The sequence below is a fragment of the Corvus hawaiiensis genome, chromosome 5 (assembly GCF_020740725.1).
Source record: "Corvus hawaiiensis isolate bCorHaw1 chromosome 5, bCorHaw1.pri.cur, whole genome shotgun sequence".
Classification (NCBI taxonomy): Eukaryota; Metazoa; Chordata; class Aves; order Passeriformes; family Corvidae; genus Corvus; species Corvus hawaiiensis.
Genome location: NC_063217.1, coordinates 40,853,482 through 40,879,223, shown reverse-complemented (window position 1 = coordinate 40,879,223; position 25,742 = coordinate 40,853,482). Strand labels below are relative to the sequence as shown.

At 37.8% G+C, this 25,742-nt stretch overlaps 1 long non-coding RNA gene across 1 annotated transcript in view; it reads right to left on the bottom strand.

The window, feature by feature from the left end:
* LOC125326360 overlaps positions 1–21,638 on the bottom strand; it is a 28,846-nt gene extending 7,208 nt beyond the window's left edge. The window contains exons 1-2 of the long non-coding RNA XR_007203782.1: positions 21,530–21,638; positions 19,607–19,663 (exon numbers count right to left, since the gene is read on the bottom strand). This is a non-coding gene — a long non-coding RNA (uncharacterized LOC125326360). The remainder of the gene's footprint in view (positions 1–19,606; positions 19,664–21,529) is intronic.
* Between the last annotated feature and the right edge of the window lie 4,104 nt (positions 21,639–25,742).

Genomic DNA, 25,742 nt, shown 5'->3' with positions numbered 1-25,742 from the left:
GGTGCCTGGTTGATAAAAGGCCCCAGAGCATCAATCTCCCTGTAGGAAGTTTAGTAATAAGGTCAGTATCTTGAGGTTTGAGGAGTCAAGCAGTATAACACAACTAATTCTGACACCAGTTTCAAGTGTGGTATGTATTTACTTTGCATGATGCTGGTGGGGATATTTAAACAGTATGTAGCTGGAATTACTCCCATAATATAGAATGGAAAATGCATTGTTTTACAGAACATTTCACACCTGTAAGAGTCTGTTAAAACACTATTAAATGTTCATTGATTGTTTGACAAGCACAGGTAGGTAAGCAACCGTATCCTATAGTCAACAGCAGCCCATGCACAGGCCTGCCAAATATGACCCATCTCACTGAGAAAACAGACATTAGCCAGAATTACAGTATCTAAACTATCAGTATTAAGTGTCAGTTTCTGAATAGAAAGCATCAAAATAAGTAAGAAAACCTCCTGTCAAAGGGAAGTGACGAAGAAAAAACCTGGGGTACACATGTGTTTGTTGAAAGACAAATTAAATGGTATACCCTTGGTTTTAATCTTACAGATGCTTTCAGTAAAATTAAAAGGTGAGGTGAAACCTCACCTGGAATAAGGTACACTTTTGCTGTCTAGTAAGATGAATTCAGGAGGTTAAAATAAGCATAATGAGAAAAAAATTCCCTGACAGAACAGCCAAAACATATATGAATGAATAAGGTTTATAAGCCTGTATGTTGAGAGTGAGAGACAGAACCCATATCAAAGGAAGCAGGAGGCTGCTACACTGTATGATAACTATTTCTGTGAAAATTTGGGGGTTTGTGTGTTGTTCTTCATAATTTTTCAAGTGAAGCTCAGGCAAAGAGGTGAACTGCAGTGAAGTAAAGAGGACAAATTTCATGCTTTTGTGAGAGAAAATATCACAACAATGTTATTCTAATCTGCCACCAGAATTATCTTCACTCTGTGGATGCAAAGATGAATTTACATCACTGAGTGATACACATCCTCTTGGTACCCATGAGGGTTCTTACTAATTCACATAGTTGACTAAATAAAGAGAGCATCTTTCTGAAATTGTTACATCACTATTTCAGAGCCAAATACATTAAACCGAACGGAAATTATAGTTGATGGTTATACTCAAGTCATGGTGAAATATTTCTGACATGATTAGCTATCAGAAAAGTGCACTACCTGAACATGCCTAACCATCATGATTATCTTTCTCTTACTTGATAGAATAGACTGCGAGGCAAGTGTCAAAACCCTGAATCCCTTATTTAAATATTTCAGCACTGTCACTGACAATTTAAGTAAACCTCAGCAAAAATGTAAAGATTATATTTTTCAGAGAGATAATACCATTTAATTATGCTTGCAAAATTAAGGTGAGTTTTAAGGGCAAAACAACGCTAGGGGTGCACTGGATGCAACTGCTGTTCTTCAGAGTTTTTACTCTGATATTTGGATTTCAGTGCAGAACTCAATATCTAAACCCTTTACATTTGTTACCTATTTTTTCCAAAATTTTCCCTAGAATGAAGGGAAATGTTAGCCCAGGTTTTCTAGTTCCAAAGAATTGGAAAAAAACTAGCAAAAGGGGATCTCAGAATGGTTATTTTCTGTTCAAAATTATTTTTAACAAATGGTAGTGGGCTTTGTCACATACTGAGGAGTTGGGGGAAAAAATGCCTATTCAGAGTCTGAAAAACTCTGACACAGAGTTCATTCTAAGACCCGTCCAGCTACTCTCAGGCGACGGATCAGTCAGGGGATCCCACTCTACTCACCCATAATTACACCACATCCGGAGTGCTGTGTCCAGTTCTGAGCTCCTCAGTAAAAAAGACACATGGAGCTCCTGAAGCAGCTCCAGAGAGGGCAATGAAGATGATGAAGGGACAGGAGCATCTCTCTTATGAGGAAAGGCTGAGGGAGCTGGGCCTGTTCAGCCATGAAAAGAGACAACTGAGAGGGGACTTCATCAGTGTCTGTCGGTATCTGACGGGAGGGTGTCAGAGGGTGGAGCCAGGCTCTGCTTGCTGGTCCTGAGCAATAGGACAAGAGGCAATGGGGCAGAAACTGATGCGGGAAGTTCCAGCTGAACATTAGGAAGAACTTCTTCACTGCGTGGGTGACCAAGCACTGGAACAGATTGTCTGAAGAGGTGGTGGAGTCTCCCTCACTGGAGATATTCAAGAACCAAGTGGATGCACTCCTGTGCCGTGTGCTCTGGGATGACCCTGCTTGAGCAGGGAGGTTGGGCAAGGTGACCCACTGTGGTCCCTTCCAGTTCAGAAAAGTTCCAAAGCTATCAGGGGGTGACTCTCACCATTTCTGCTCCCATGTCCCATCTTGTCCAAGCAGCAGGAGCTCCTGGTACTGTCAGTACTGCTGGCACCTCAGCCTTGCAAGAACTCCCAGTACAATCAAGGCATGCTTCACCACCAAGCTCTTGCACAAGGCCTGATAGCAGGTTATTGAAACTTTAGAGGAGGTGCAGAGCGGGCCAGAGGTAGAGAAAGAGGAAGGGGGGAGGGCGGGGAATCATGCATCCCATGGTAGTTTGCTGAAGGAGAGTCATTCATTTCCTTTCTAATGAAAGTGTGCATGGTGCTCACAGACAACGATTTTCTCAGTTGTGACTGTTTTCTCAGTAAGTTGTAACGCCATTAACTGTGCATCAAGAACAGTGACTTTTATAATGCCACTGACACTTCTGGATGTAAACTTGTCTTTGATAGTTTCATATCAAATGCTCAATTACTTGAATGGACATTATATTTAAGGCCATAACCTGGATGTGTAGAATTCCAGCCAGACACAATTTTCTGTACATTTCAGCTCAGAAAAGAATATACTATTGGGAAAAAAAAGATACAACCTTGTAAAGGTAAGAGGGTTTTTCTTTCATTACTCCACAGAGAAAAAGGATTTCTTTTCTTTTTTTTTTTTTTTTTTTACAAGTACGCATGAGGCTGAAAGACAGCCTTAAAATTAATGAAGCACTGATTTAGCTCCTGGAAGAGTTACCAATGCTTCCTTATTGGCTACTACAGTATATAAAAATCTAATGAACCACAAAATGATGATGGAGAAATCCAGTCTACTCAGACTGGCTTCTGGATACTGGAATATTAGAAGTGCTCATCACAGTCATTATGGAGAACATAATAGATGGAAAATAGCATGATTATGAGATTATTAAATTCCACTTCCCTTTACTGTTTCTAGATTCAACAAAAGCGGTTTTTTGCATGTTTCATTTTCAGATGTTTTCCTGTATTACAGATTGCAATTAATGTATTCTCAGCTAGATATAAAAATTAATTATGAATATAAATACATTACTGTTAAGTATGTATTAATATCAGTATAGAGATGTAATAATAGATTTTTATCTAATTAATATAATAAACTCAATTATAAATACTGTTCTATTTCTGAGATTTCTATTACACAGTGTCTGGATTGCTAAAGCTGTGGACACTTCATTTTGCCTACTATGTCAAATGCTGATATCATGATACCATCTTGTCCTTAAGAACTCAATCTGATCAATTTTTATCTTTTTTTAGTGTTACAGATGTCTTGTACACTGCCAAATATTTGTACCAATGCAAATAATGTTTTATTTCTCTACAGATCAGAATGTTGGACTGCAAGGTTTTGCTATATGCAAAGGTTTGTACCTCAGCTATTGCAGAGATTACTTTTCCAACACTGTAGCTCTCTACCCAACATTTTGAAGGAGTGTGGGATGGGAGATATGGATGTTAAAATAGTCTTTCAAGTTTTTTCCTTGGCTGCTTCTACCCGTATGAAAATATGTCAAGAGTTACAGCATCTTTGCCTCTGTCATCCACACTGTGCTTCAGTTCCACAGTGCAATGACTGTCATCATAAACAGTGCAGTCCACTTGGTGCCTAAATCATGTGTGCACATAGACATGAATTTTCAGCCTTAACATTGATTTTTAGCTGATCTGTATCACAGCATAACATAGACAGTGGCAGGAGAAAAGGATTAAAGATCAGCAGAAATGTTATCAAGATCTCCAGCTGTAGCTTTCATTGAGTACCCTGTAGGTGTTCAGCTGAAACTACAGTTCACTTTCTCCTTCAGAAAAAGTCACTTCATATTTTTACATGGCATCCATTTGGTAATTAGCACATTTTTAATTATACTGCTTAACCTAATTTTTAGCCATTGATTAAAGTTTTCTAGACGCAAAATGAGGTTGCAGTATTTCCCATATTCAAAAAGTATTTATATTTTGCTGAGAAATTAATCAGATCCTCCTGTTAACAGTCAGAATATTTTCCCAGTTGTCAAAAGATCTGCAGAATTTACCAGTTACATTTTTAGTAGCTGAACCAGATGTGAGTAAATTTAATCTCTTATATTAAATTGCTTAATTAGGAAAGTAGCATATTGTTGCATCTAGCAGGGAGACTAGGGATGATTTACCACATTATAAAAAAATTCAGAATACATCAGACTTCTGATTAGTCTTTAGCATCCTTCTGGTGTTTACTATGGCCTATGACATTTGGAGTTTGCCTCTACCTACCTGTTTGCTAGTTACCTTTTCATGGAAGTACTTCAAGGGTCACAGAGGAAACTTTGTTTTTTCAAGATGTTACTTTACTAAAAGAAACAATATTCTACATGCTCCATTTCCCTTATTTACATACATAGTAAATAATTCATAGGAGTCCACTGTATAGAGGATTATAGATGGCCCTATGTCAAACTAGTATCTTTTCCTTAGTCCTTCTCTTTAGATAACAGATTTTCTAACTCAGAGTTTCCTAGGGAAAATTTCATAGGATTTTTTTTTTCTTCTTGGACTATACAGTCTAGGCCTGATGGTTACTGCCTCTTGGACAGAAAGTTTCTCTGCTTCTGGATACATCTTAAACAGAGATATTTTAAGGACTACCATTTCCTGTGCAGAGCTTTAAGAGCACCTTTTACATTCAGTAATGTGAAAAACAACCATTAATTTCAAATTCTCATCGGTCATCAGTACCACAGCCATTATAGACATCACTTATATTCCTTAATGCTCTACTCTTAATGCTGGCTACTGTCATGGGCACTCATGTTTTGTTCAAAACACATCTCCTTGTTATATTCAAATCTCTGCAGCATAAGACCCCAAACTAAATGTGTGTTCTAGTATCAGTCTAGTCATGACTTCATGAACTTGCACTAGTACAGGAGGATACCTGCACAAAGTTCTTGTCTGAATGCTTGTCCTATGATAATACCACGAAATATTTTCCACCACAAGGTAATTGCTGAGATTGGAACTGGGCAAGATAAAACCTTTTAAAAATACTTAATTTTATCGCTTTTTTCAGAAAAAAAAAAAATCAAGAAGAAATTTCACAGTACCATTTCACAGACCCATAGCTTCATCTTTTTTTGTGCATATATATATATGTATATATATATATAATATAAAACATACATAAAAATGTAATGACTGGCATTGAGCCTGTGTTTGTGAGGGGATGGCCAATGTGATGTGGAGGGAGAGAGGGAGAAGATTCCCCAAGGTTGTAAACAGCCCCGACACCCAAAAAGAACACTGCACAATTAGGCCAGCCAGTTTAAACATCTGGCAATACAAAAACAAACAAAAAACCAAAAGGAAACAAAACAAAAACCCACCAAAAACCCCAAACCACATTAAATGTGTTAAAATGTGTGGCCCTCTTCTCTTCTTTTAAAATGAAGAAAATGCACACATATAGGTGCCTGCTGCTGGTAGATCACACGAAAGATTATTCTACATTAAATAAATATTATCCTCATCTGGACAAATGACTTGGTATCCTCTTGTTTACTTTTACTTGCCAAAGTTGAGTCAAATACATGGGCTGTGAGAAAAAATTTCTACAAAAAAATATTGACTACTCCAATGAATTTACTATTTCTACTTCAAGCAGCTGAAATCCTAGCAGAGTATTTGCTCCCTTTTTCTGACATTTTGGAAGCCAGATTTTTGTGCTTCTTTTTATCATTTTTGCCTGCTAAAGTGAGAAATTTTGTCACAATTTAGAAGGCTCAAAACAAGTACTATCTGAGATAGTTAATTCAAATTTCTGTAACTCAAAACAGCCTGGCTCTCAGATGATGCAGATGGTATGAAGGAGGAGAAGGACCGTTTTGGCCACGGAATCACATTCAATACTTTTTTTTTCCCTCTAGCATAATCACATAATCATGTGATGGGACAAGACTCTGAGGCTACTGCTCTGTCCCCATCTTTCCTTTTTTTTTGCTCCGTATAGTGTGGGTGTGAGTGTGCCAGGGTTTTCCCTTAGGAATGAATCTAGCAGAGAGGATGAACAAAGGGCTGTCATTCAAAGAGAAGGCAGAAGGTCACAGAATGACAGACAGACACTCCATCAGTCTCCACAGAGAGGCCATCGTTACTGGATTTCTTGCTGAAGTACAGCAGGTTTATCCCCAAAGCACAAGCATACAAGGTTAGCATCCTGTGCTTTTGATACAGCCAGAACTAGGATTTCAGGCAGTAATGGAAGGAATAAAGAGGATATCAAGGTAACTAGAAAAATCCTAAACCAACCCATCAGATTCATCGACCATGTGGCAGTTATTCAGCTGTATTTCATATCAACCACAACCCCACCACTTCTCAAGGTGCATCTCTGTTCTCCCTGTCATAGTGTTGCCTGTGCTTTGAAAACTCAGTGGATGCCATGGCCAAAGTTTTGTACTACCTTCTTTTCCCTTGAAACTGATGATCATTTGTTTTCCTTTAATGGTCTTGAATCTAATAAAAGTGATAGATACCTAACAGAATTATTAATTGCTTGGCGGTTAATCCACAGATCAATTTAAAACCACAGAGTGATGCCAGCCACTACTGCAGTAGCCAATAAAAGGTAGGCAAAACATTGTATTTTCATCAAATCTATTAATCATAATAATTATTCACAAACTGCATTGCCATGGAGACAATCCTCCTAAAATCACCTGAATTAATGAGGTTAGTAATTAACTTTATTTATCTCATTTCAAACGTGGTCCTTAGGTTTTGACATTTACTGATTGGATTCTGCAACCTTTATATCATTTACTTTGGAGTAATTTGTAACCAATTTTGCACAACCCTCTGACAATTTTACTGAGCAACCACAGATGACAGAAAATCTTTTTCTTGCAAAACATTCTTGAGAAAAGTAGGTGCATAGGTGCATATACTCATATAGCCAGCTTACTCAGCGTATGCATCACTATTGACATTTTATCAGAGTTTAAAAAAAAAAAAAACAACACAACAAAACCCACCAGAATTATGATCAATGCTGATAGTTGGTTTTCTGTGATCTGATGGTACAGATCACAGAAAAATTTTGGAAACACAAACAAAAGCAAAAAAGCAATAAACAAAAGCAAAAAAGCAATACATAGCATACATACCTAGAAAACTCAGATGTTGAAAGCTCTTACCCAAGGCAAATGAAGGCAGATGCTGCATCTGTTAAATGCAGTGGTCTAACTGACATAAAATTGCCAGGTTTTTATAGCCATCACCATGCATCTTTACGAGAAGAAAAATTCTCTAACCCAATGTGCATTGCAGCTGGTGGAAGAGAAGCTGTTTATGAACTTTTCCATGGGCTCCCATTGTGCATGTTGACAGAAAATTTGCAGGCCAGAACACAGACAGTAGTGGTACTGAATGCCAGATTATTAATATACACCAAAGAAGAGAAGAGTACTACTATGACTTTTCTAACCCAAGGGCACAGATTATTTCTGTCCTCCAATAACTTCACACCTTCAGCAGTTGACATATCTGTTAAACCTCTAAAAGAAAACTTTTGTCCCTTGTACTTTATTTTATACCTCATGAACCCATGATGGGCTAGAATGTAAGTTAACTCTTGAGTTTAATTGTTAAATCAAGTGAGGTATCTTCAAACCATTTTGACTGTAGAGCTGTTTAAAATGAGCTCAGTGATCACTTTGATTTTCAAGCACTTTTATAACTGCTTTCCATTAGTGTAGAAGATTTTTAAAATGCTACATGTAAAACCAAATGCTACATGTGAAACCAAATGAAACTTTCTTGCAGCAGCTAGAAAATAATCTGATCTCAAAATAACTGTGGAGATACATAGATAGATAGATACATACATACATACATACGTAAGCACGTGGACACACACATTTGCTTACAAATTTTATGCTGAGGTTCTGCAGGATTTCTCTCTCTCTCTTCCCCTCCATCCCTGCACTCTGAATTCAGCAGCAAATGTAATGAGGCTGGGGTAATGTTATGATTTAGAGTAAGTCACTCCTACATAAATATCACCTAATTTTAAAGTAATATCATAACAATTTTAAATGAAATGACTATTGTTTCTGTGATCCACTTCTCTTGGAACATTTCAGAAATTTGAATTTTGTATTCTTCTTAGAAGTAGGGAAAAGCTTTTTACTTCAGCTGTATGAAATACAGGATGTTGGAAGGTACACCTTGTCTCCTATGGTCACTCTTAAAGAATTAATAAAATGTTTTACAGGAGTCTTCATATAACCCAAAAGTGTTTATTTCTGGTTATCAACTTCAGGCTTAATCTTCGGTGAATGCAGTATTAAATTGCAGTGCTACCATGCATGGCTACTAACTGCAAAACCAAATGTGCATTTGGTTGTAAATTTTACATCTTCTAGTAAAAAGAATAAAACAGCCTCCCCATTCCCAAAATCATAGGAATTTTCGACCTATTGTTTGCCTAGAGTTCCTCAATTTTCCCCAGATTGTTTTTGACAAATATTTGGTCAAGGTTGAATTCCCACAATAAGCATGTGCAGCAGAGTTGAGAATGCTTCGGCTTCCCTCTGCCAAAGTTGAACGTATTTCCAGATGGATTTAGCCCAAATAATAGTGCAGATCTAAGCACTAGAATGTGGTAGTTGATAGCAGCACTGCTAGTAACACCCTTCCCTCACCTCTGCCCAAGCCATGTAGAGTAATATCTTAGCACCCAATGCAATATGTGGGATTAACCACCATGGAAGTTGAGGCAAAAGTGCTGCCTAATGAGATGGTTACAAATTGGCTCATTGCAGCCAAAACAGAGTTGAATAACGATGTAATTTGCAGTACTACCAAGCATTTGCACACAAGGAAGGGACCACTGGATGGAACTCACTGGCTTGCAAAGTTGCTATATATGCTGGAGGATGTGCATTTAAATATTAGCTACTTGTAAGCACTTTGCCAGAAGGGGCTTCTAGGTTAAATTGAACATAATCTGAGAAAACTCACAGCCCAAGAGTACCCAAGGATCTGGAAACTAACTTGAAAAATTCAGATTCTGGAAATAGTGATTTTTTTTCTTGTCGTTCTCACTAAGACATGTTTATCTCCTCTTTGAATTGGAAAGTTCTCCCCATCCTAAATTAACAACAAAAACATTCATAATAAGTCCATCCTACTGCAAAGCCTCTGGTAATTCCATTTAAGACAGGAATAAAAACTGACACTTAAAATTCACTATTGTTTTTGAAGTGAACAACAGGTTTATCTGAAGGAAACCCTCTTGTGTCACACACAGACTGCTCCTAAGGGCATTATCTGGTTTCTAGGCTGGGTGGCAAACAGAGACATACTGTATCTCTACCCAATAAAGAGCTCTAAACTGTTTGGCAAGCCAAGTTATGCCTTCTCACACACATCTGCCAGTTCCCACATAGTAAGCATCATCTGCACTAAGCCAAGACGGTAAATTAAAATAATTCCCTTGCAAGATTCTGGAACATCCTTTAGGACAGCTGCCATCCAGTAAACTCTAAAATACAGGAATCAGTGGTATTAAAGCCCTGGCAAGCCTTTCATTACCGACACAAGTAATGATGGTAGGTTCATAGCTGATCAAATCTGTCTACCAAAAAACTAACTAAAATGAAAGTAGGACCATTTGGCAAGTAAAAAGAAAAAAAATTACCTAAGCAGTAGCTGAAAATTGTTCATCCATGCTACATGGAACTTAAGAGTGTAGATGCCAACACTGTAACTGTGGTTGTACTAAAAAACATTAACCTAATAGAGTGATGAGAAGTAAAAGACATTAAATATAAGAGGTGTTTTCAAAAAAAGAAAAAAGGAAACAATAGCCATGTAATGTATCATTTATGTGTTTTCCTCACCATAAATCTACACACCAAGGGAATACACTTCCTGATCTGTAATCTGTATGAATTTTGAGAAACTGAGAGAAAAAATACATCAGTATAATAAAAATATTTAGTTAACTGATTGTTGTGTATATGTCAGGGGTGTTGTAAGCCCCACAGTGTGACAAACAACAAACTCAAACAGAATAAAAACCATTGCATTAAACTCTAAAATCCTTTGTTAGCAGACCAGATACAATAATGTCCAGAAATTGTCTTAGATTAGTTTAAAAAATTATTCCAGTTCATCTTGTGCATTCAGTGCATGTGGATATCTACTGTACTTATTTTTTGTACAGACATTCAGATCACATCTCCCAAGCAGGACATACACAGGAGATGGAATTCCTCACAGAAGAGCGTCTTATCTGCAAGAACAGAAAGAGAGGAAATGCCATGTTTTGCATCCCCAAGACACCAGGGCATTTAAGACAGAAGCCTGAATGTTGGCTCCCAGACAGCCTGACTCCTGTCAAGAAGGAATGCTTCCTGGCTTGTAAGCTTCTTTCCCCTCCTTTGTTTCTATCTCATCCATTACACCAGAGAGAAAAAAAATTTATTCCTTTTTAGGATCCCTCTGATCAGTTCTACAGGATCCAGGGAATCCAGGTGTGTTTTAGTATGTTATAGAAGTTTAGTATGTTATAAAACTTATAAACTTTTCATAAAGGTTGCTTTGAAAATTGTCTCTTTTTTAATATTCTCTACAAACATTCTTTCTTACTGTGATGACTTGCTTTGCTAGTTTAAATAAACTTGACTTTTACTGTTATATGGTAATCTAACAGCTATTTTCAAAATTACATTTAGGACACCAGATATTTGCCAAAAAAGTACATTTTTGTTCTTATTTATGAAAAATAAGAACATTTGTCTTGTAGACAGAGAACATGAGAATGTAAATATTTGTTTGATTTTTGCCCTGCTTTGGGCCATAAAGAAATGCCTTGACCTTACTATTCCTGTTACAATACTTATTGAGTTATATAGCCTTATTATTACTGGCTAAAATATATTGCATAATTATCATATATCCTAGATCTCTGTTGTAAACTATCACTTATATTTCATCCATAGAGACTAATTGCGTTTTTTTCAGTAACATTTCTTCAAAGAATTTAAAGGCAAAGATTATAGCAGAGCCAGGGATCCCCTTAGACTTTACAAGAATATTCCCCCCTCCAAACTGAAAGGGAATCTATGTAAAAATATAAGTTAGACAGAAATGCATGTGCAAACTTTTGCTTCCAGAAATCCTAGACTGTGCCAACAGTGGTAATAAATATGGCCAGATGTTATTGCTTTCATAAAAGTCAAGTTACAAAACCTGGAAACTCACTCAGTGTAAATGAAGAGAAGAAAAAATTGCTTTGAGTAAACCTGAATGTGATAGCCACATGGGGCAAATACAAAACAGCACAAAGAATTAACAAAAGTTCTGTCAAAGAGAAACCTACAGCAATTTTGTTAGAACCTGTAAATCAACCTAACATGAAGTATCTTCAGATACCTTTCTATTGTCTATGCCTTTTTAATGCAACAAATGCATAAAGGGCTTACACATGTGAAAACACAAACTTTTGATAGATGTAATATCATGTCTAGAAACCTTTAGGATCTGAAACAAGGAAGGATACTATAACAAGCATCTTTTTTTTTTCAAGTATCATATCACAAGTAAGACCTAGTAGCTTCAGCCTGCAAAACTGTTTTTTGTCTACACATTAGAGCATTACCTCAAAACATTCTAGTTTTAGAATCTGTTTCTTTTGGTGTGGTTTAAGGCAAGATAACACAGATCAGCAAGGTATGCTGATCCACACACTGCAACAGGAACTGCATATTTTTGAATAAAAGGGGTCACATGAGTACTCAAATTTAGAGTCCTCCAGACTCTGTGCTTGCATTCAGTGCTTTTCAATCTGTGCAATACCCCACTCCGCATTTTCCTTACAAGTTTTTAGGCACTGCTTTGGAATTGGTATTTGTTTCCTCAACAAGAGGTTGAGTGAGACTTTGTGAATCACTTCAAGGTCCCAGACACTTGCTTTAGGATATCAAGATTCAAATCAAACTTCTTTGAAGAAAACATCTTCTTGCCCAACACAAGCACCAGTTTTTCAACACTCCAAATAAAGAACTTCTCTTTCGTACTACAGATGTAGTAACTAAAATTGCCTTACTTCATGAATATTACACTATATTCACACACTTCCAAAGAACTTGTGAAAATTGTGGACAGTTCTACGGAAGAAGGAAGTACAGCAATCACCACGTGTGGATTGCAATAACAATGCTACTAATCTTATTGCAACATCTATTCAGAATATATCCAAGCAGGATGCAGACAGAGAATTATCAGATGTTCTGCACTCCACAGAATGGCATGGCAAACTGGCCATGAATTATTACAACTTCTTCAGAAGTCACGGGCAAGGGACAAAGATTAAAATCTGATGTAACTGTTTAATGCACAGAGTTCCTTGTGAGGCTGGAAGTTTGTAGAGTGTTTTAAGGGACCTTTCAATTGTAGCAAATTATTTCCTTCCTGCACCACAAAGTGAGGATGTTGCCACACGAAGGCAGTTAGCAACAAGTTACAGCCACCAAAATAGACTGCAAAGTGAAAGAATTTCTAGTTTATCACGGTTCTCCTAAGAGTCTGCTCCTTTTGTAAACAAGCAGTCAGAATTATTTACACAAGTATAGAATTTCTTTTGCAGGAATATTTAAGTCCTTCTGCCATCATATTCTTAAAAGGAAAGACTTCTAGAATCTTTTACTCTTTAAAATGCAGCTCTTAAAGTTAACAAATAATCCTAACTCTGAAATAATCTATTTCAGATGAGGGTCCAGGGAAAAAAAAAAAACAACAAAACAACAACAAAAAGAACCAAAAACCTGTTTTGTCAGCATTATTAAGACTTTAGAGAGGAAAGTTCCTAGATTCTTTCTTTGGAGGATCCTTTTCCATATTTTGATATATACACCTATTAAAAATCATCAAATTTATGGCCAAATCTTAATTAATAGAATTTTTTACACAAATAAGAGAGGTGATCTCCACAGTTCAGTAGATTGATAAAATTGGGTTTATATAATTTTAATATAATTTATTATAAATTCTATTAAAATTATATATTTTATAATATATAATATATATAATTATATATTTTATAATTTATATATTATGTAAATTTATTGTTCAGTAAAGTTTAAAAATTAAAAAAATAGGGTGCCTCATAAAATTAATTTCAGTATTTCTGTGAAATAATTCTTTTTATGAGATAATAAAAAATAGCTGATGTGTTATATCATGAAAACAGTTAGTCATTGATCCATGGGAAAGTAATGTTTAAAGTTAGACATTTAAAAAAACCCTTCCTCTGAACACCACATTATTCTGGTTCAGTAAGTTTATTTTTCAGCAGCAACTTTTGTATGCTTCCCTCACTTCATTTCAGCACACCCTTTAGATGACCCAGAACTGCATCTTTGTAACTGGAATATACCCCAGTGAATAATTTCTGAGAACACAGTTCTTGCTCAGCTAACAGTAACTGCCAAAAGTGCTCTGACAAATTAGGAAAATCAGAAAAATGCAATTACTTTTATCTCCAGCTACTGATTAATTGTACTACAGCCACAACTAGAATTTGAAAATGCAATTGTGACTTGAGTCTTATGCTGTCCTTTGCTTTGAAAGAAAACTGGATCATATTTTCTTTTTCTCACAAAAGCAGACCTATACTTGGGTTTCTGGATGAATTTGATCTTTTGAAATAATCGTGGCAAACTAGGGCTAGGAACAGGAGGTAGAGCGTATTGCTGTTTCTCTTGGCATACAATTTTCAGAGATGAGGTTGGTGTTCCATCTTCATATGTCAAGATTTAAAAAGTCTAGAAAGATAAAATGATATATTCATAGAAATTGCACATGTGATGGGGTGAAGGGAGGGTTTGCTTATGTCTGTACTGTGGGGCATAATCCACTTTCCATGATAAACCTGCCTCAGCCACTAACCAGGTGAGGTTTGTGATTCAGTCAATAGTAATCAAAATATACAGCTGGAAATGGACTCAAAATACACTCAGTGCACTCTCCAGCAGGGAGTTTTGCATGGTGTATTTGCTGAAGCTAAAACAACCCATTGTACCTTTGTAGTCGCAAGAAAGAGGTAATACAGATAACTATGTTTGCTAAAGGACTGTGAGTTGTTCCTGATTACAGCTGACCAGAGGCAATTCAGACCTACCCCCTCTCTGTTCCTGTGTTTAGTCATACACCCTGACAGCTCATCTTGCATGCCTTGTCCCAAGTCTGTTTTGATCACAGCATGATGACCAATCATGTTCCACTTCTAGCTGCAGATTCCTTTTGATTTGAATACAAAGGTGATGTAAATGAAGATTATCTCTGTGCTCTTAACCACTACTTTTTCCCCAAAGAACACGGTTTAAGACAACCAGCTTTTCATTACACATAAAATTAAAAAATACTTTACAACCAAAACCTGAAGTTATCCATGTACCTCTACCTCACAAAGGCTAGAGCATTTGTCCTTATAATACCTACAAGGTGAGCCATTATTCAACATCTCTGTTTCACAGATAAAAAGCTTAAGCACAAAGCCCTGCCAAGGTAACATGAACACTTGCATTTATCTTGGTGGTATTAAAACAAGTCCTGGATTCAAAAGCAGTGCTCAGGCACACAGATAATACATGAAATAGAAAACAAACAGAAAAACAAAAACCCAAACAAAAAAACCCCCAAACTTACCTACATCTCCTGAATCCCAAGGCAAAAAAAAGAGAAGCACCAAGCTATAGCTTTTCAGCTTCCATTGTACTCTGTATCACACTATCCTGACATCTACTAACAATACATATTATTTACATTACACGTCAGTTAAATATCCTTTCTACACATTCTAGGCATGCAAAGTGCAGAGAAATGCTAGCTCTCTGGAAAGAATAAATTCAGAAACACAAACTATTTCGTAAGCCCTAAGAGAGTTCCAGGTGTAAGCAGGCAGTATTCCTGCACAGACAGGTCACTTTGCTATTACACACAGCACAACTCCGAACTGAATGTGATGTATTAAACCCAATTCAAAATACATTTACAGCACAATACAAACATAAGCATTTTATACAGAAACAAACAGCACTGTACCCCACAGACCAAGCTAAGGAAAAGCTTTGCCTTAGATATTCTTTTTTTCTACAGAGAATCACTCTCTTTAACAAATAGTTTTTCCTATGTTAATGATCTAGAAAACATGGATAATACTGAATACTGGAAAACACATTTTTATTTATAATACCTTGCATGTGACAATCTCTTTCCAAGTCATTATTAGCATCAAGCAAAAAAGTAACTACGATCCATTTTCCAAGTAACACCTCTGAGCGGTGGAACACCAGAAGGCTCTATCAAGTGTAGTTACATTTTCCTGTCAGCCTCTTGGTTGTAGAGACATATATTGATTTAGTGTGTACGGAGGCAGAAAGTGTTGCCACTAACACTAGAACTGAAAGAGTGGGAGGAACACGGTGCAGGAATACTCAAGCCTACACACAAAACCAGGATATGCTGCTCCACCCAAGGGTGGATCCAGTGCAAACAAATACATGGAGACTTACAAACCTGAATCTCTCATAGCACGAGAATCTCAAGCACCAAGCAGAAGAGACATGCTATGCAGCCTTTCCCTACAGTGAACGACACCAGGAACTGACAATTTCAGGGTGTTCACATTATTCATATTTACTTTGAGGTGAGTCTGGATAGAGCCTGGGCAACCTGTTCTTGTTGAAAGTGTTCCTACTAATTGAAGGGACATTGGACTAGAGATGGCCTTTAAAGATCCCTTCCAACCCAAAACGTTCTAGGATTCTGTATTTATACTGCATGCAGAGATGTGTGGTTTTTAAAATGTTTAATCTACTTACTAGCATATCTTACAGAAGGTAATTCAGATCACCTTGGATTTCTTTAGCTATTTCCACTAAAGAAATGAGTGTCATTTTTACTCTCTGTGGTCTGAGTAATATGCCAGTTAAACTTGCCCTACTTTTACATATGTATACTTAATAATAAGAATCTCTGAATCAGAGCCTTTCCCTCCCTTATTTTTGCCCCTCTATATCGATCTCCTTTTTCTGGCATAGCCAGTCTATTCACAATGGAGTTGAAAATACTGAAAAAGTATGCTGGAAAATACCCAGGTCTGACAAATATCAGGAATAGATTCAGCCACACAGATAGTTAGAATTTAGTCACAGTTCTTTCTTTTTTCCTTTTTCTTTTAAAACGTGCTTTCATGCTACTGGCAATGTTGAGAGAGCTGAGTTAGGTGATGAAAGAGACAAATGCTCTGTGTTTCTCTTATATTTCATAAGCATAGATGGAGAGCATGACAGTGACGTAATGTGAGCCCAATGCAGTGTTTGCAGTTCAGAAGACATTAGGGTGTTTTTCACTCCTGCCTTGATAACTTCACTACAAGGACTTAAGAGAGCCAGTAGACATGGCTCACTGCACAATTTTGGCAGCTTGCATTGTAGTTTCTTAACTTACACAGCTATGAAGACTGGAGAGTTACTCAAAGAATTAATTGCCAATAAACATTTTTGCTCTTCACGCAAGACAGAAAAAGGAAGAATAGAAATTACAACTATTTCACAGTAAAAATAATATTTTCTATTAGGTAGCTGAATATAGATTATTATTGATATCAACTATACTGGTGAAAAATGTTTTCATTATTAGAGTTTATGTCCTGGACCTGCCATTTATTTGCTTGCCCAGAAAAAGTCTTTATCACCAGCTAACACACCAGCCTTACAAATCTACCTGCCTGTGTCAGTGAGGGGGGACTGCAGATAACAGTTCTGCACCACGTCTTCACCTGAGCCAGGAGGAAGGGAGAATAATAGAAAATACTTAAGAATTCAGGTACTTATCCTCTCCCTGCAGAGTGACCAGAGAAAGCCCAGCAGCACCGATAGTGATGCTGATGGGAGAGAGCATCACAGCTTTGAAGTGGTGTGGTCTACACTGCTGCACTGGCAGCTGTCAAAGCAGATTTGATTCTTTTGTTCAGAGAATCTCTCTCTCCCTCTTGCCTCTCTATGGGAGGCATTCAAAGAGCAGACAATTCTGTCGGGGAATTTTCCTCCCACTGCTGAAAACTACGTACTGTATCAGCAAGAAAATATGGCTAGTGTTTGCTAATGACTAACCTTGAATTCCTTCTAATAAATCAGCAGTGATAAATTACAATGAGAAGAGGATTCAGTGCGTGCAGTTAGGTAATGCAAGGGGTTACCAAATAATGACTATGAAAAGAGCAAAATAAAATAAAACAACTTAAAAATGTTTCAGAATTTCATCCAATACTGATTTGACTTTTCCAATTGAACTAGGGGAAAAAAAAATTAAAAGCTTTCTTTTCCAGGAGTGTAGGTATTAGCTCCTAACATTTGCTTTGAGCTGACACCAGTATGAAAAACAGAAACATTCATGAGCATGCGCACACACACAGAGACATGCAGAGAAATAAGGAAACATCTTAACATAACTGCATGAGCAGACTCAGGTTACAGAAAATTCTAGAGTTTTCTCATATCACTCTGATGACGCAAGGATATTTTGTGTCATGGTATCGACATCAAGATATGGGGTCTAATTCAATACTACTTAAAGGTATCTAAAATAAGTTTTTCTATGACTGTACCTGGTACCACTGATGCCTTCTTTTTCTTTCCCATCCCTTCTCCTTCAACAGAAAAATATTTAATTTTTATTAGTTATAATATATATATAACATAATATTAATTTTCGTTTTTATGAATTACATATTAGTTACATATTTGGTCTTTATAAAAATTTCGTTTTAGGGAAGAACTGCAAAAAGGAAAGAAAATTACAGGTTTTTAATGGTTTATAATATAGGCTTAGAATTTGATGGGTACATGCCTAAGGGAAAGTGGCAATTTTAAATATAGACTTTAAAAAGTTTCATTATCAGTATCACTATCTACAATTATTTGCCTTTGAGTCAGTCTCCTCGGTTTCCATACATTGTTATCTAGCAAAGGGAAAAAGAGTTGCACTACTTCTACAGCTACCTTCTGCACTTACTTCCTTTTCTTAATGCATTTTTAAGACAAGGACTGTATCATCACACATGTGATTCATACACAGAATGATCTTTGATGTTACTAGTTCAGGTATATAAAATTCATTATATACTTTTTAGCTTTACTACAATAAATAAAGAAATGTTGTTACTATCATTTAATTATCAGTCCTCCCTTACACTGATTTCAGTTTTATTTATGTTTTGATACAACTTTTTAAAATTCCAAGAGTGATCTGACATCTGTCGAAATCAGCTCTTAGCCACAAAACCAAATCGAATCACCATGCAATGTTACTTCAGATCTTTCATAAGACAGGAACACTACTGAAAGGATGCAATAATAAAAACACCCAACTGCTTCCTCAAAGAGCACTTCTGTATTTTGGCCTCCCACAAATGCCTCCCCATTAAGTTGATTTTGAAGCACAGCTTGAAGCTCAAGGATTTGTATGGACCATATCTACACCACAAGTGTGGGCATCAGAAGCAGTTAGTCTGTGGCAGACATAGTCATTTACTGTGTAATGCTTGTGCTCTGAAATATACAGCAAATTAGCTCACACAAGCCATGGTTAATTTGTGACTGAGAATACTTGTGGTAGCCAAGGAATCTTTCTTACAGAAAAATCAACATATCATCAACCCTGAGGGCTGCTGGATTTCAAACTATTTTGGAACAGGGGCGACCCTGATTCAGGAACACATCCTTACTTCAAAAGGAAATGCTCCAATAAAATCAATGAAAGCTCAGTGCATAAATCAGTGCTTTCTCATAGATCTCAACTTAAGAACCATTATACACTTATTTTCCTCAGTTATGACCACAGAATACCCAGCCAGTTACTCATTAATTACACAACTGGCAGTACCACTGTGCATGGGATTCCAGATCAAGTGAGATTTTTTAGGATCAAAAATATTACTCTTAGCTTCACAGGAAACTTTGTAATGAGGCAGTCAAGGAGTCCTGAGCAAGGAGACCAGTGAGAAAACCCGCTAAATAAGAAGCTTATCTGATGGATTTGAGATTACATGCGTATGAAATACAATAATGATTTCCTCTTGCTTTGGTGGAACAAGTGAAACACGAGGTAGAGTGCAGAGAATATTGCACCAGCATAGCCCACAGGGAACACAAAGAGCTGTAACTGAAAGGTAAAACAGGAGTGAATAGCAAATCTTGTAAAGACCTGAAAAATATAAACCTCCTCCCTTTGGTTTTAAATTACCTTGACATTTTTCTTACATGTGGCTTCTTCTTTCTTCTTGAAGCTGGATATTCAAACCTTGCAAGTAAATAAGGAAAGCACCAGTTTTAAAGATTGACACAATTTGTTTGATGATGAGCAAGTTGTCAAAATTATGCATAGAAGCCCTAAGGCAGAAAAGAAAGGGTTTTCAATCACAGTGGTAAATAAAACCCTTGACACAGTCTGACTAAAGGGTCCAGCTAGCAAATTCAAGATCTAAGTTCTTCATTGAGTCAGAAAAATCAAGGAAGACATACATAATTATTTTTTATCAAACCCAAAGTGACAAAAGCTTTAAACCTGCTGTGGTTTAACTCTGTGTAAAATAGTTTATTCAGCATAGCCTCTCCAATGTATTACCTCCCATGCTTTATATCAAATCAAAACGTTTCATTCACATGCAATAAAAACCAAAACCAGGCTAGGTCAAAAAGGAATCAGTAAATAATTTTGATGCTAAGAAAATGTGACTTGCATTACCACAATACACACTAAAGTATATTGCAGCTTCCTGCAACAAAAATTCAGAATAAAGGCATTATAATTGTTGCTACTGTGGTCACGGGAGCTGTTATGGTCCCAAATTTGAAGCAAATGATCAAACATGCCATGTTTCTGGTCCTGTAGGACATTTCTTCTGTCAGACACTGATATCCAGGTGGAGGATGGATCTGACTTTTATCATATGCAAAGCCATGGACCCTACATACATGTGCTTTTTTAATAGCACAAAGCTTTCTATGCTGAATTTCTAATTCAGGTGGTATGGAGCTATCCCCACAAGACGGTACTTTGTCCATAAAATACTTGGATAGTAATTGCATTGTATTATCTACAGTAAATCCTATGTGGGAGTCTTCTATGCTATTAGAAGACAAATATCAGCTAAAAAATTAGTTGTCAACTTCTGTTACATGCCAATTCATTATGTTTTTCAGATTCAAGGAGAGCCCTGAAGAATCCCTACTTGGTATGCCCATGAGCACACACAAACAGATTAGTTTGTTTAAAACTTAGAATCCAGTTTCAAGTTTGGTTGTTTTGGGGCTGGATTATTTTTAACAGATGTTGACTGGTGAAGGAGCACAATCAGCAGTAGCTTTCTGCATGCCTCCCTGCCCATTTTCCTCTCCTATATTTTCTGGAAGGTTTTACGATCAACATCACTGTCACGCAGAACATGTAAGGAACAGTCAAAGCAAGTGATTTCACATTACATAAGCTCTAACAAACAAGGAAACACAGCCTAATATCCACCACAGACATCTTTAGCCCTCAAAATCCTGCTCCACAAAATGAAAGGTGACCTTTTATTTCTGCTGACAACTGAGATCTTAAATTTCCAACTCAGCCACTCCATGCAGCTACCACTTGAATGCATGAGTGGGGAATGCACGTTTCTGAAGGCAAAACCTTTAAATTTATATGGAAGTAAAATAAAAACATAGATGAGATATTGCCTAGGTATAGAAAAAAGATCTGAAGCTAAAAAATTTGTTGTATATTTACTTCAGATGCAAGATGAAGAATTCTGAAAGTTCCATTTTTTTACCTGTAAATAAAGGGGTTTCCACCATTAAATATAATTGTTTTCCATTTCTTGATTACAGTAGAAACCATTAAAGAGTATTAGGAAAATAAAAAATAAAACTGAAACTAAGAATTTCAAACAGTGGTTGATCTCTAGCTCATTATAGGGAATAACTAAAAGCAAAACTTTCAGTCAGATTAGGCATAAATCACTGTATTTGATTTGGGGTTTTATTTTTTAAGCAATGAAGTAATTAAATATTCCTGTTAAATGTAAATTACTTTTGGATGATAAAGACAATTGTGTGCTGAAGATTCTTTGACCTCAAGAGAGTAAAACATGAAAAATGTCTCATAAAAATACAATCTTACCTCAAGGATTGTTTTTGGAGTGAAGTGGGGATGTTTTCAATAGACTCAAATTTTTTTCTTTCAATGGTAATTGTATTAAATAAAATACAGAAGTGTTTCTGCTGGTTACCTCCTGCACAAAACAGAAAACACTAGAAACATAACATAAAAGAAATGGATTATCAGAACTAATACGTTCAGAATATTTCTGGTCCCTTGTTCGTACTACATGTACAACACCAGGAAAAATAGAACTACTTTCTGTTCATTCACTTCAGGGCTCCTTTTTTAATGGCAGCTCTAGTAATCAGTAATAAGGTAGATTTTCTACAGGTTGGTTGCATGCATCAACACTAATGTAATTTTCATATGGCAGGGGATCATAAGGACGAGTAAGGGCTTCACATTACAGAAGGTTCACATTACAGAAGTTGTGGACAATACTGAATGGTGACTGCCAGTAAGTGACATCCTGAGACAGTTTCACAAGGAGTTATACATAGAGAAGTGGGTTGAGAAAATTACAAGTTGGATTCCTTTTTCAGTTGCTTGACAGATTGAATGTTAATTCAGTTAATAACAAACACCAGAATATACATGGCTGGGAAAAGTGTTAGAGCTAGATTTATCAGATTAAAAATACATAATGTCCTTATATCTTTACAATTGAATGCGTTTAAATACCAATACTAGAAACTTAATTTTGAAACGTGAAATGAAATCTTCATGAATTTAGCAAATGCATACAAATATCCTGGATAAATTCATTCAGCTCTCATGGTTTTTGGAGCTACTAGTCCAGTGCAAAGGGGTTGCCATGGCTACTGCTTCAGTGAAGGTCCATTGAATCACCCATTACAACAAACTGTTGCTTTCCAGACACTACAAGCCTACACATTGGAAAACATTATTTCCTCTTTCCTCCTCCCAACACAGCAAGCTTCCCACATAGACTGAATGTTAGTGCACATGTGTGTGAAGAACCATGCCTGCTCTTTCATCACTTCTTCAGCTGTGACCATTTCACATTTATTGTTAGAAAAACAGGAGACAGGATCACAGAATCACAGAATGGGCAAGCTTGGAAGGGACCACAGTGGGTCTGGTCCAGCCTCCCTGCTCAAGCAGAGTCATCCCAGAGCCCATGGCACAGGATTGGGTCCAGACAGTCCTTGAATATCTCCAGTGAGGGAGACTCCACCACTTCTCCAGACAATCTGTTCCAGTGCTCGGTCACCCGCAGAGTGAAGTTCTTCTTCAATTGGAACTTCCTGCACATCATATTTCTGCCCCATTGCCTCTTGTCCTATTGCTCATATTGCCTGGCTCCATCCTCTTGGCATCCTCCCTTCAGATACTGGTAGTCATTGATGAGTTCCTCTCTCAGCTGTCCCTTTGAGTCTGACCAGGCCCAGCTCCCTCAGCCTTTCCTCATAAGAGAGATGCTCCAGTTCTCCAATCATCTTTACTGGCATCTTAACTTGATCCCAGATATTTTGCTTAGAAACATCCCAGAAATGTTTTTCATAGAAATCCGCAAACCTGTTAAATCCACTGACCAGTCACATTCAAATTTCATCAGATCTAGAGGTCCCACCATCTCTGGTTTCCCACATATTTAATAAAGTTCAGTTGCTGAATTCAGTACCCTCAGTGCTTCAACTACAAGAGACCAAAATTTGGGCCCTTGATATCAGGGCCTCCTGGGCAGTCACTGCATGAGCCCTGAGATTGCAGCCACTGGCTGGGCTGGTTGCCACTAGCCAGAGAACAGGTTTCATCAGCCCATCTCTCCCCAGTAACAGCAAAGGAAACATGGAGGGAGTGGACTCCTGGCATTTCAGGTATGGGCTGAAGGGAAAAAGAAGAGCGCTGGAAACATCTGAGTCAAGGTGCACTGGCAGGCAGGTGGGGTGCACAGGGGCAGCTCGGGCACTGGGTGGTTTTCAGTGAGGAGTTACTTGGGAAGTACAGAACTATTTTCTTAAGTTCAGCTGATTTGATTTATAATTTGTTCCACATCAAAATAAGTGTCCTTCCAAAACTCCTTCATTAGGAAAAAAGCTAACTAGAAAATACAATAACCCCACTTATCTGAAAAATGGGAAATTTATTCTTATGATTTTTATTCAGAATACCTCAACCCTGGCAATCCCGGTGTAGGCATCTGTCTTGGGGTGACCTTATGATGTGTATCCCATATCGCTGCCTATGCCCAAAAATTAATTATTGGCCTTTCTATGCCTCTGAACGGAGCCTGAGAGGGGGAAGAAAAACTGAGCAAAACTTTCTCAAAGCAGTTTGAAACTTGTTCAAGGTCACATAAAGATAGCAGGGGTTTTTTTCCAGCTGGGGCAGGGGGGAGCGAGGAAGCACCCGGCTGGCAGCTTTTCCAGTCAGTTTTTGGCCAGTTTTTTTCCAGTTCCTTGTTCTCTGGAGAGAGGCTGAGAGCTGAACTTTTCCTTCTCTGGAATTTCGGATTTTCTCCCTTTTCTACTGGACTGCCTGATTGCTGTAACATCAGAGCACATCGGGAGGACTTTCCACCGGGCACAGAGGGCCTGGCCCTGGGCCAAGCCCCAGCTCCGAGGAGACCAAAGGGAGGACTCGAACACTTTCCCAGGTTTTTCCTCTACAGCGAAAGATTTTACCATTTAACATTATTTTCCTTTCCCGTGTGCTTGTTAAATAAATAGTTTTATCTTCTTCACTTTCCTTCGAGGAAAATTTATTTTTTTTTTCCCGAACCTGGTGGGGGGAGGGGTGGTTGTGCCTTCTCTCAGAATATATATATATTTCTAAATTTGGCCAAACCGGAACAAATTTAGTGGCACCCAACTGTGTGGCTCGAAGGAAAGTGAAAAAACTTGTGCTAATTACATTTTGGGTTGAATTTACTTATTCTGTGTTGGAGTAAAGTAGTCACCATGCTGGTTGAGTTCATAATGTCTCTCTGGCTCGATGTACTCATGTCTTTCTGGTCCTTAGGCTTCATTGAGGTACTAGTGCTTTTTTGGTCCCTAGGGTTGTTTGCCTATCCACAACTTGCTCCAATCTTGTCCCTGGTATGTAAATTTTACAGAGAAGGGAGACGAATCAGGATTTCTATTTTGCTGTGCTCAGTGATAATGATTTATAAGAAGTTGATAGAGGTACAGGCAGCTGTTCGAGGTGTGTATGATAAGTGGTTTCTCCGTCCTAACCCCAGTCCTAGCTTCAGTAGCCTGTTTTGGGAATTTATTAGTAATTGCACCCAGATTGTTAGAGGAGGAGGAGATGGGGTTTCCCTTGCCTTTAAATTTGACAGGTTATCTTTTGAGAATGTTCAGTATCCCCTGGATGTTAAAGAGACCACCCTCCTGGTATTTAATCTGGTAATCTTCCTCTATATGATTCACAGCTTGTCTAGAATAAGAGCTCAGATTTCCAGGGTGACTGCTGAGACACCTGACCCAGAGGTGGAAAATCCTGAGTGGTGTGGGGAATGGGAGGACATCGGCCAAACCCTAAAGAAATTCTCTGACCCGATAGTTTGGGATTTCCCATCTGAACAAATTCAGAAACCAGCTGAGGTGGGAAAATATCTGAAAGAGAGATACAATGACAATTCTAATGAGAACAAGCTCCTTGCAATATGTTGGGCTTTGGCATATGCCTATCGCACACTGCAGCAGCAAGTAAAGGTAGAGAGGCAAGAAGATCAATCAGCAAAGCCTGCAGACACCCCAGTCACTCAGGCTGCAGATAAACCAGACAGCCAGCCCAAAACAGATGGAGAGTCTAAGCCACTGACAGTGGCTCCTGTCACGAGGAAAAAGCACACAACCAAAACTGATCGCCCAGTGAAAGATGATGATGATGCAGGGGAAGGAACCTCAAAAGATGCAGGGGAAGGAACCTCAAAACCACCAACGGACTCAGGCACAGAAACCATTACTGAGTCCATGTCCATAAAGGACCTTCACAGCCTAAGAAAGGATTACACCCGACGGTCCGATGAATCCATAATAAGTTGGATGGTCCGTATTTGGGATGCGGCAGGTGATGATGTGATGCTGGACGGTGCTGAAGCGAGGCATTTGGGATCCCTGTCACAAGATCCAGTGATCGACCAAGAGATGAAAAGGGAGGCTAACTCTACCAGTCTCTGGAGACGAGTTTTGACAGGCGTGATGGAAAGATATATGTGTGGAGATGATCTCTACATGCAGCAAACGCCGTGGAAGACCATAGA